At 41.0% G+C, this 12,766-nt stretch overlaps 1 non-coding gene across 1 annotated transcript; it reads left to right on the top strand.

The window, feature by feature from the left end:
* Nucleotides 1-412: 412 nt before the first annotated feature.
* LOC147451733 (U2 spliceosomal RNA) lies at nt 413-611 on the top strand. The gene has a single exon (XR_015189064.1). It is a non-coding gene; the product is annotated as a U2 spliceosomal RNA (small nuclear RNA).
* Nucleotides 612-12,766: the final 12,155 nt, after the last annotated feature.

Raw genomic sequence — 12,766 nt, 5'->3', positions numbered from 1 at the left:
TATCATTAGTGCACTCTCCACCAAGAGCATTAAAGACGCTAGTGAAGAATCACACAAACACAAGTGGGCATGGAGATGGAAGAAGAAGTACATACGAGCATGGTTTTCATCTCTACTAGTGTACTAGATAGCCATGAGGTATAGATAGAAAATTGCGACACGCATACCTTTTGAGTATCATTCTTCCTTCTTGGCTATTATCATGATGTGTAAACACACGTAGGATCGTCGGGTACGTGTTTTTGCCGCGGCACTAGGAGAGAGGCAGTTTTCTGGTGGCTTGTATATGCACCCACGACTCCAAAAGTAGGGAATTATCTCAATGCAATAAGGCCGGCGTGGCATCAGTCCCACAGGGCAAGCCGTGGGGCGGAGCAGGTATAAAAGCCAGAGAGAGCACGCTGGGTAGCGCATACCTTTCTCGGCCTTTTGGCTAAGATCAAGTGTAGTATCTGTTCTTATCAGTTTAATATCTGATACGTGGTCCATCGGGCCACATGATATTAACCTAATTTTTCTCACGGGGGCAGCCCCCTCCCGGCAGCTTGCTGCCCGGGGGCTGCGCGCGTCGCCTCTGTATTGCACTGCCTCAGAGGCCTGGCGCACCCCCCTTCCAAATTTTCAAACTCAAATCTCTTCTGCGATGGCCCCACAAAACGCTTTGAAACTTGTCTGCTGTGATGAGCAGTGGCTGATGACGAATTGGATTTCGTTGCTTTGAGACATGCCAATCGGGATTGCTCAGAGAAAAGAGGCTTGATAGCACATCAGAGAGCATGACCGGTGAAGTTTACCATCTCTCGAGCAGAACAACTCTAGCCCAACAAAGGGTGTCATGTCTAGGCATACAAGCACACACTGCAAGAAGGGCTTCCAAGGCTCATCCCACGCACTTGAGCATCTCGGCTTTGCCCAGACTAGGCAGAATAATAGTAGCGTGCCAAGCAACATGGGCGAGAAGGACAGATGCCCCTATCAGTGACGGTGATTCCATCTTGCATTGAGATTGCAAGGCTCTTAGGCCTACTGGAGGTTGTGTTTCAAGAGATGGCATGCTGGCTTTTGCATCACTTATTGAAAGTGTTACTTTCTTGCATCCTGTCAAAGCGCATGTTGAGGTTGCATCTGATGCAGGTCCTAAATCCTTGGTAATGAAGTTTGCATAAACCATACGCACCGGAATCCTGACAAGCCAAGACCTCTCTCTCATCGAAGTTGTCGCCCCTCAACGGAATGGCTCGATACCAATGGGAGGGCATCATAGAAAGATCTTAGACAATGATCATGCCTCCGCGGAGGAGGCCATACCACCCTATGCATACTTCCTATTGCATCCAAGATTGTTTTAAAAAAGTGGTTATGGTGGGGGGATTTTTTAATTTCTTTTGCTAAGGATTTGGTCTCGAGAGAGAATATTGTCCAGCCAACATGTTGAGCCTGAAGCTCAGCTCATGTGTGGTACAACTTTTCAATTAACTAAATTTTCTCTAAGAAATGGCAACTTCTTTTCGTCATTTGAGATGTGTGGATTGTTTGCTTTTGATCATGTCGATCCATATCACCTTTGAATCTAGCAAAGACCATGTTAGTTTTTTTCCTTGTTTACCCATTTCTTTTCCACTAGAAGTCATCTACTAAACTGTTCACTTCACCCATGAGCTAAAGGGGGGGCAATATGGGATAGTATCTAAGAAGTATTCCTGCAAGTTCTCCATACACTTGGTTGTATAAGACACCTTCCATTGTGCATTTGTACATCTCTCTCTCTCTCTCTCTCTCTCTCTCTCTCCTCCCATATAAGGGTATCCAAGTATGGCATTGCTATCAAGCAATTCTCCATCACAAGTCTCTTCCTATGGGAAACCAAGCTACAATCACAAGGAAGTGTTGACGGCCAAACACAGAAGGAGCCTTTCCAAACTTCTTGCATCATTATTTTTTGAAGCGGAATGACATCTTTGTAATGTTTTGTGCGGCCAATATTCTTTATGGGAACGAGCCTCTAAGGAGGAATTGCATATAAGCCTTTTTTGCTCGAGGTTTTTATCTATGTAAATATGGTATCAGAAAAAGATCTTAGACAATGACCATGCCTGAACGGAGGAGGCCGTACCACCCTAGGCATATTTCCTATTGCATCAAAAATTGTTTTAAAAAAAGTGGTTATGGTGGGGGGATTTTTTATTCTCTTTCGCTAAGGATTTGGTCTCAAGAGGGAGTATTGGCCAACCGGCAAGTTGAGCCTATAGCTCATGTGTGGGACAACCTTTCAATTAACTAAATTTTCTCTATGCAATGGCAGCTTCTTTTCATCATTTGAGACGTGTGGATTGTTTGCTTTTGATCATGTCGACGCATATCACCTTTGAATCTAGCAAAGACCATGCTAGTTTTTTTCCTTATTGCTACCATGTTTACCCATTTCTTTTCCACTAGACGTCATCTAAACTATTCACTTCACCCGTGAGCTAAAGGGGGGCAGGGGGCATATGGGCTGGTATCTCACTCTATAGAGCTTCTACTAGTGGGAATGTTCTACATTTGTACTCTCTCTCTCTCTCTCTCTCTCTCTCTACCATATAAGGTAATCCAAGTATGGCATTGGTATCAAGCAATTCTCCATCACATGTCTCTTCCCATGGGAAACCAAGCTACAATCACAAGGAAGGAAATAATTTGGAAGATAGTCACTAAAGATGAGCATGAGCATATTCATATAGATCCAAGCCAACAATTGGCATGTGCCCTCAGCTAATAATCTTTTCAAGATCTTAACCTCACTAAAATGGGCAATTATCTTTACTTTGGCAACCACGTTTGATATAAATTCACATCCCAAAGGAGCCTTGTCTAATGAAGAAACTATATACACTAAAGGTTGCCAGCAATGTCATTATATATTTAGAGCATGTTTCATACTTCTCATGCCTACTTGATAAGTACACATTGGTATGAGTACCACCATGTCCACAATAGAAACAAGGTGCATTCTTATAGGTGGTTTATTTGAAGGGTAAATTCTCGTCATTTATCGAACAATGTGGTGATGCAATAATTAGGACTCTATGTTAGTTATACAAGCGGGATAGAGCTATAGTCATGGGTTGCAAGCAATTGGAGGAGAAGACCGGGATCCACCAACATCTAAACAGTCCGAGGCCTACACTTGACCTTAGCCATAATAGCACCAAAGGTCAATCTATATTGTATATATTGATGGGAGAGACCCATGGGTGTTTTCTTGTGGTTGCAGCTAGGTTTAGGTATGTTTTCTTTGAGCCTTAGTAAGCACAAACATGTCACAATTCATGGCAAAAAAACACGGGCTGTACATTGTTGACGTGGCAGGTTGGATGTTGGGAGTTTTTCTGTCAATTAATGAAAGCATTTGACTTTTAGAACTTTTGTTGGAAATACTCGGCTTTAGAGATCTCTTATCAAGAGGTTTAATTAGATCTCTTGTCAAGGGGCTTAATTTCTTTAATTTCATTAGTGATCCTGGTTATATGCCTATGCATGGTGATATGGTTCCAATATCTTGATCTGTCAGAAAAGGAGAGTCATGAGTTTGTGCTCCCGCATATGTCACAACTTGGTGATGTGGCATGTCTGCTTCTGGACTGGAAGAAAAGAGGAGAGCTTGTGAACAAAAAGGTGAACCTGAGTCAAGGCCATAATGAGCACAAAACGTGGCACAATTCCTGGTGGAAGACATGGGCCACACGTTGTTGACGTGGCAAGCTCAATGTTGGGAGCTTTGCGCCAACTATTGAAAGCATTGACTTTCAGAACTTTTGAGCATTACTTTTTGAAAGCTGCTTTTGGGGACATTGGTGCAGATAAAGTGAGTCTGTGCTAGGAAGAGCAAGAAGCAGGGATATGGGTGTCTAAAGTGTATGCTAGGGTGATACCCGGGGGAATTCACTCTTTATAATACAAAACAGGACGCCACCTGCGAGCGGACAACTTTGATAAAACCCCTATATACGACTCATATTAGGGAATATGACCCCCCTTTCTACGCTTATACGACAATCAATGAAGAAAACTATCATACCCCTATCTTATATATAAAATTTAGGTCGCACATAATCTAACTGAGTAAAACTAGTCAAAGAGTGTGTAGCATAGTGAATTGCAACGTACTAAGGAACCACTTTTGTTGATAACTAGATATACCCTCAATGTGTCTTAGTTTGACTTTCAAATTATGTGCCCGATCAACCTGCACTCTAGCTACTCATCCAATTCTGACCCATCTACAGCTGGTGTAAATCAACCCTTGACCTGCTCCAAATTATCCCTTATTTATGACTGGCTTGATGCAAAATTTGATGTGTGACCTGATAAAAAACTTCCCCTAAATTCATCTGAATTCTAGTACAGATCGGTGACCAATTATTACAAAGTAATCAACCCGGTTCAGGTACCCCCCCCCTCTTAAATATGATACCCCCCTCCCTTATTTTTAAGATTGGGAGATAAATTATTGGGTGCCTGCCCCTAACTTATACGCTTATGTAACTTGTAAAAAAACCCCCCTCCCCTGCACTTACGTGGTGCGATAAATTTTCCATGGTGAATCCCCCGGGGGGTGATAAAGGAGGTATGAAGGTCAAGGGCACACAGGTGGATCCATGTGTGTGTGCAGTTTTGGGATATTTTGACCAACGTGCTCTTCCATGGGGCTTCTCAAATTGGCTAATTGGAGAGCTTAAAGTGTATAAATGAAAGTACAAAAGGTGGTTTTCAAAGTGCTTTATAGGCTAGTCCAAAGGGCCTGTCAATCTGTAATGTACAACTCAAGATATGACAGTTTGAAGAAAAGGGTGCTTCACAGATTCTCAACAGAATGGATGAGTGCAACAGAATGGAGTATGTCGGTCTTTTCGGATTGGTAATTGGATCCCAAATGGATAAGATATGAGAAGTTTAAATTTTTCTGCTGCACCATTTTGATTGCCTCTATAAACGTGCCATCATATGTTTTTCAAGCTTGCCAAGGGTTTGTAGAGGTAGTGTGAAGCTTGTGGAGCTAGACAAAAGTGACGGCCTGCCAAACAGAGTTGCGATCATCAAGATATTAAAGTTTGAAGCTGACAGTTGGCAGAGGAGATGCGGTTACATATGGTTTTTTCCCATTTGGGAACGATTGTTTACTATTGTCAACTTGCCAAAATGCACAAAGGTCCTGATGGATCAGAGTCAGCTTCCACGTTGGCTTTATACCATGGCCATCTAACATTGGAGTTGGAAATGGGACTAGGTCAAAGTAGCAGGGAAAATGGGGATTTTTTTGGGAAATTTTGTGGTTTTGGGTAACCCTTGAAGGTGCACTTCATGGGAGACTGCCACGTGGCGTGGGATTAAACCATATGTGCAATAGAGTCCAAAGGAGGTGTGGTATATATATTGGAGGGAGAAACTAAGTATCCAAGAGGGAGAGAGATGGAGCTATGGATTCCTCCCCCTCCTTGCCCGTGGGGCGCTGCTATGGTGGCCTTCTCGCATGTGTGCCCACAATGAGATGGTGATTAATGTTGGAGCCACTGTCACCGATGGTGGATTGTGGCATCCGTTTGGCGATGTCGATTGACTATGGCAGTGCCCAATTGGGGCTTGTTCATACACCGGGGGGGGGGGGGGGGGGGGGGGGGGGGCATGGGCCCTCCCCTTTTGTTTGGAGTATAAGAGGATACCCCACGATGGCGTTGAAGGGGCGGGGTCCCATGCAGTCAGAGAGATGTGGATGTGCCCCGGGCTGTTTGTGGAGTGCGCATGCGTGCGTGCACACACACACACACACACACACACACACACACACACACACACACACACACACACACACACACACACACACACACCACACACACACAGAGAGAGAGAGAGAGAGAGAGAGAGAGAGAGAGAGAGAGAGAGAGAGAGAGAGAGAGAGAGAGAGAGAGAGAGAGAGAGAGAGAGAGAGAGAGAGAGAGAGAGAGAGATTTGGGGGGGGGGGAGGGGATATATGCGTTGGGGGGGTGGGGGTTGTGTTTCCTTGGGACCATGTGGTGGTTTTTCACCCCGAGAGCGGCTTGTACTTGCTTTTTTTCCACTCAACCTAGAGGAGACTTGTTTACAGTCGTACATTCTTGGACTCTTCATGGCAATACTCGGTTACAGTGATCTCTTATAAGGAGGCTTAATTAGATCTCTTGCGGGCGTCTAAATTGCTTTACTTTCATTATTGGTCCCGTTTATTTGATCTGTCGGACAAGGAGAGTCGTCAGTCTCTGCTCCTATCTGTGACACCTTGCATTGAGACTCCTGCATAGGAGGATGTGTTGCAACAGATGGTCGAAAATTGTGTCTGTCACAACTTGGTGATGTGGCATGACTATTATTGGACTTGGAGTTGAGAGGAGAGCTTATGAAAAAAAAGGCATGACCTCGAGCCATAGTGAGCACAAAACATGGCACAATTCATGGTAGAAAACACGAGCCATACGTTGTTAACGTGGTAGGTTGGACGCTGGGAGCTTTTGCATCAATTAGTGAAAGTTTCACAACTTCACTTATCGAAAGCATGTACTTTTGGGGACGCCTTGTAAAGATGAGGCCAAGGGCCATTAAATATGTGGCTATGGGGAGTCTTATACACAATTGCAGAGTTAGCTCTCCCATGCAATTGTACACTAGCTGAGAGCATAATGAAACGAAGTACCACAAGGAGGCACCTACCTTAGCAACCAATGAATCCGAGTGGAATCTCAAGTGTTGAGTTCTCTTTCAAGTCCAAGTATGCGGTGATTATGAAAGAAGAGCAAAGAAAGAACATAGATTTCAACCTTTTATCAAACCTTTCTTACTAGAGGAATATTCAACAAGGCTTGTGGCACCTAAGAGATTAACACTTCAAGAAATTCTACATGCTACGAGACATACAATATGCTCAGAAACTTGCTACACAAAATCAAGCAAATGAGGATATTTCTATGAAGAGAGCTAGCCATGCAATTAACGCTTGAGCCACTTGATAGTGAGGACACCTTAACATCCATGAATTAGGTTTTTAGTTACACCTCATTGATAAATCAAATTCTTTTTTCCTCGAGTTTTTTTATCTTTGTAAATATGGCATCATAGAAAGATCTTAGCCAATGATCATGCCTCAGGAGAGGAGGCCATACCACCCTATGCATATTTCCTATTGCATCAAAGATTGTCTTAAAAAAGTGGTTATGGTGGGGGGGATTTTTTACTCTCTTATGCTAAGGATTTGGTTTTAACAGAGAATATTGGCCAACCAACAAGTTGAGCCTGAAGCTAATGTGTGGGACAACTTTTCAATTAACTAAATTTTCTCTAAGAAATGGGCAATTTCTTTTCATCATTTGAGATGTGTGGATTGTTTGCTTTTGATCATGTCGATGCATATCACCTTTGAATCTAGCAAAGACCATGCTAGTTTTTTTACTTATTGCTACCATTTTTACCCATTTCTTTTCCACTATAATTCATGTAAATTGTTCACTTCACCCATGAGCTAAAGGGGGAAATATGGGCTAGTATCTCACTCTCTAGAGCTTCTACTAGTGGGAATGTCTCTATGCTAGCTCCTTATCCACTAATCTAAGAAGTAGTCTTGCCAGTTCTCCATACATTTGGCTGTATAAGACACTTTCCATTGTATATTTGTACTCTCTCTCTCTCTCTCTCTCTCTCTCTCTCTCTCTCTCTCTCTCCATACAAGAGTACCGCAAGGAGGCACCTACCTTAGCAGCCAATGAATCTGAGTGGAGTCTCAAGTGTTGAGTTCTCTTTCAGGTCCAAGTATGTGGTGATTATGAGAGAAGAGCAAAGAAAGAGCACCTACCTTATAATCAATACAGATTATAAACAACCAATGTGGTTAAGTTTAGAGATTGAATAGTGAAATAAAGAAACTTTAAGTTTAGTCAATGTATCTACAAGCACCTAAACCGAGCCATGGCCTCTGAAGGTGATTGGTAGACCCACAATCAATCTCATAGAGATACTGTACATAAAATGAGGAATGCTTCATAAGCTATCAATTTTATGAATTTGCATGCCGCTTCAAATCTACCTTTGCTAAATACTAGGACCCATAACACCTAGTGCTCATGCATTTAACAAAAAATGATATGAACCTATATTTTCATGACTATAAGTACCGATGCTTATGAAATATGTGATGCTCAATGCACACATGGAAGAGAAGGGTATATAGTACTATGAAGAGAACTAAATACTTTCTACTACAATCACTTAAAAACCAAAATGTTTGAACCATAATAGAATGTGAAATATAAATCACATCTAAGCACAAACAATGAAATATTTTCATTAACAATACATAGCCTTGCTATACATACAAACAACCATTCGTGAATGTTGTTCAGTAGTACTTGTAAGCTTCACAAGTCTTACTATGTATCCTCGGATAATGTTTGACCACTAAAGACATGCTTGAAATGGTCTAATACATGGATATGACCACCACCTAGGGGATTTGTCATGACACATAATTGAAATAAAAGGTGCTAGTGTCAGTCCAAAGACTCATATTCTCAACATGTGGAATATGTCTCATATAATGATGTCTAAAAATATGACACCCATCAAGTACGAGATGTACTTGTCTGTGGAGGTAATTGTAAACACTCAACAAAATGAGTGAGAGGGACCCTGATAACTCGTACTCTGCACTCGCTAAACCAAAATCCATGAGTTTCTAGACGATGTTGCATACCTTATGACTATCAATGTGTGCCAAACAAAACCTTACTATGTAGGTCTATAAATGCAGGGTGCAAAAATGTATCTGGGACACTACATGCCCAAAATTCTTTGCTCCTACATGACCTTGTCATGTGTCTAAAGAGAAAAATGGATAAAAACATTTCTAGAATATGCATCCCACTTGGAAAACTCAATTTGGTTAGCATTGGGCAACTTGATCATGAGGGTTATCATACCGCTTTTGGAGATGCTGTTGTCAAAGGGTTATTTGATTGTGGAATTTTTTTTCAAAGATGGAACTCTTTACACTCTAGTGTGTGTGTGTGTGTGTGTGTGTGTGTGTGTGTGTGTGTGTGTGTGTGTGTGAGAGAGAGAGAGAGAGAGAGAGAGAGAGAGAGAGAGAGAGAGTTTATATTTGACATCCCTTTATTCAAGAACCATATACTGACACTTGACACAAAAATGACATAACCAGGGGACACAAGACAAAACACAAATTTTTTAAACTATTGAACTTATTCTTGGTACATCCGTTTCTGGTAGGAGATTGAGAGAGCTCCAAAAATCATACAAGAATAGGCCTATACCTACCACCATCCATCAAAAAAATAGCAAGTGGGCTACTTTGATGGGAAGTTAGATATCCAAGAAACCCATTCTACTCGTTATCGCTGTCCCATAGCCCAAGACCCCCTTAGTCTCCTTGTATATATTAGGGGGTCGGTTTTTTGCCTTCCTATTAGGCATAATCCATTTCTTTATGACTTTTTTTGCTACCATGGCATGTTTTGGTTTAATGGGTACTTTTGATTTTTTGAGGAGGTACCTCATCAACCATTAGCATATATTATTGTTTTCTTAACCTAAAGGTTTGTTGCCATCATAACATATCAAAGTCCAACTATGTTATATTTTATATGTATTTTTGTTAAACATTTGTGTGTAGTTTAAACACAACAAATACATCCATTCATCAATTTGATTCCATCTTTTATGGAGCCCCTAAGCCTAAAGCCATCTTTTATTTAAACCACTCATCCTTTTATGGGTCGTCTAGTGTACAATGTACTTCTATTTATGTATAATATACCCATGTTTATACGATTACTTTAGAAATAATTTCCTAAATCCTCAATTTTTAGAAAATTTCGATAGAGTTTCCCCCATTTTTGATTATTTTATCCAAAAAACCTTGAGATCACCCATGGCAACTTCATATCGAGGATTTTCATACATCTTTTTGTCCAAAAAAACCATATATTTGTAGTGTGCGCTTAACTTAGCATGGTTCATTGCTAAGCATGTAGTATTGTTTTCAAGGCACGTTACCTACTATCATACCATAACAAAGTTTAGCACTGTAAACTTTTTTTTTAGTGTGTCTTTTTAAACCAACATGCTTTGTGAGAACATCTATGCCCAACCATGCATTAAGTACCCCATTCATTAATAAAAAAAACCTTTTGTAAGTAGAGCAGATTAAACATCATACAAAATACAAATCTTCTCTCAATAGACCTCGAAGGAGTGTCTACCTGGTTTTGTGAAGCCCTAGCCACCATGAGTACGATTGTGATGCAATTTCTTGGTGGTGGTTGCAACTTGGTTGAGTGCTGCCAAAAGGGAGTATGATCTGAGGTTTATCGCCGAGCTATGTTTGTGAGTTTTGAGCAGGTGTAGGTTTGACCCGAGTATTTTCTCTTGATGGTGTAGTGCTCTTATGTCTTGTGTGTGTGTGTGTGTGTGTGTGTGTAGGGGTGAATAGGGAGAGGGAGCTCGGAACACACGGACGGATTCTTAGCTATGGGGTGAGCGTATTAGAACATAAGAAGTCTTTGATGAATAAATACATGCAGATTACAAGAGCTCAGAATAACCACGTTGATGGTGTGATGCTCATGTTCCATGTGTGTGTGTGTGTGTGTGTGTTGTGTGTGTTGTGTGTGTAGATGAGGGTTGAAAGTGAGTGCAAGGTATCAAGGGGCATCTCTAGCCTCAGAACCCCCACTAGGAACTCTAGTTGGATTTCCTTCTATGGCTCTCTCCTCAGGACACACAACTCTTGCTTTTGTTAAGGTAATCAGACCTCTTGTTGTATATATCATGCTATGAGCTTTATTGACCCTATGTGTAGTCATTGGAGCCCAAGGATCCCATCCGTCTAACCACTAAAAACTATTGTTGGCTTATTGAATCAACAATTCTTGATCTTTCAGGACTCAATCTTCTTATCTTTGATCTAGTCTCCGATACAGTAGGTCTGATTACACTAGGAGTGATAAAATATTGGTGGAGTGGACCTTCAAAAGATGTATATCTCTCAAGTTCTCTCTGGTCTATTGTCAAGTACCATTAGGAGAAAGTTGGACTCACTTTTGGGCCTTTCAGTTCTAGAGAGAGAGTGGCGCTCGACCAATGAGGAAGAGGCTAACATTACGTTGAGAATCGACATCTTGGAGCCAAGCTCTTTTAGAAAAAAGGGAGAAAATATTATTTTTGTTCATCAAATTGCACAACTTCATGCTTTCCAAGGCATAAATGCCATAATCATACTACTCTGTACCACGAATTTCAGAACTTTCATTGAAGACTCTATCTAGTATCTATGTTCCCACCCAAATATGACTTTGAGTTGCTCTACTTCCCTCTCAAAACTTTCTTCCCTTTTTATATTTGCGCTAACTTTATGTGTATTCTAGTGCACACCATGACCACTTCTTGACGGCCTAGCACTACCATTGACTCTGTTAGCATTTTGAACAGTTATAACTACAGATGATCAAGCATGGATACCATCTCAAATAACTATCAAAATTGGGTACTAGCAAACTAGGAGGAGGAAGAGGAGGCAACACAATGATTTCATGAAGGCTTTTAAGGGACAAGTTAAAGAGTTTAAAGTATGTGTATGAAGCAAGCGGGTGAAAGAGGTCCTCATACAACATGCTTTTCAGCATGCAGGCTTAAGGTTGCAAAAATCTCCTCCAAGTTTTCCATGGCATCAGCCCAACTGTAAGTTATTTTGAGCATCTCACTTGTGCATGATTGTATTTGAAGGTTAAATGGTGGATATCATCTTTGGTATGTTCCAGATATTTATCCATCGAATAGGACGGATTGGCAACTAGTTGAGAGCATAGTTGAGATTTTTGATGCTTTCCATGCATTTATTGGTGAGTAAATGTACCGAGGAAGACAACAAAAGAAATTTGCAGATAATGGAATATCCTTTTATGATATGTCAATTTGGAACCGAGAACTTCCTTTGGTTGGGGTCGTGTAGCTCCTTTGTCACTTCCATCCTTGACATCAAGGATTGGTCTTTGCCCAGCTTTGCAAACTAGTGAAAGCTTTAGGAATAGTTGTTTCAGGATATACAAAAGTCCCTCAAGTATTTAATTGCCACAAAAATAGTTCGGCTCGCACTATTTATGCCTCTTGAAGTGTTTGTATATTTCTTCTTTGATGAGTAAATAAGAACTACCGCAACAATGTTCATTTGCAAGTCTGAGAGCTGTTTGGACTTTTTAGATGATAATTGGGATAGGAAACAATCACAGGGCAAAATCTGTATTTTGCAAAAGAAGTCCATAATTTGCAAGTTTATAATAAGCTCTCAAAATTTCATAGTGTCGTTTTACTATTTTAGATATCATCTTCTTAGTGTGTAGCTTATTCCACTCGACCAAGATACAGAGTCTAGTCTCGAGAACAAACCTCTATCAATGGAGCTCTACTTTCGAGACTGCCTACTTGCTGGGATAGAGACAATGCCAAGCACAACTCTTGCACAGATCAGGGTAGATCGTATATGTGAAGAACTTCCACTTTTGCCGGAATTGTATGCATTTAGTCTCAACAATAGAAAGGTGCTTACTAAATGGATGAATTTTCATTGTCTTTAATACATTGAGACATAGAATCTAACTCTTTCATCTTCTCAGATTCCAAGACGCAAGGAGAAAACAAAATTGTGCAAGGAGTCCCTCTCAAATACACTTCACTTAATTGCTTCCATCGGAAG

This window comes from Adiantum capillus-veneris, chromosome 8, assembly GCF_014529385.1.
Source record: "Adiantum capillus-veneris isolate H3 chromosome 8, ASM1452938v2, whole genome shotgun sequence".
In the NCBI taxonomy this organism is placed as follows: domain Eukaryota; kingdom Viridiplantae; phylum Streptophyta; class Polypodiopsida; order Polypodiales; family Pteridaceae; genus Adiantum; species Adiantum capillus-veneris.
This window is presented reverse-complemented; position numbering and strand designations above follow the sequence as displayed.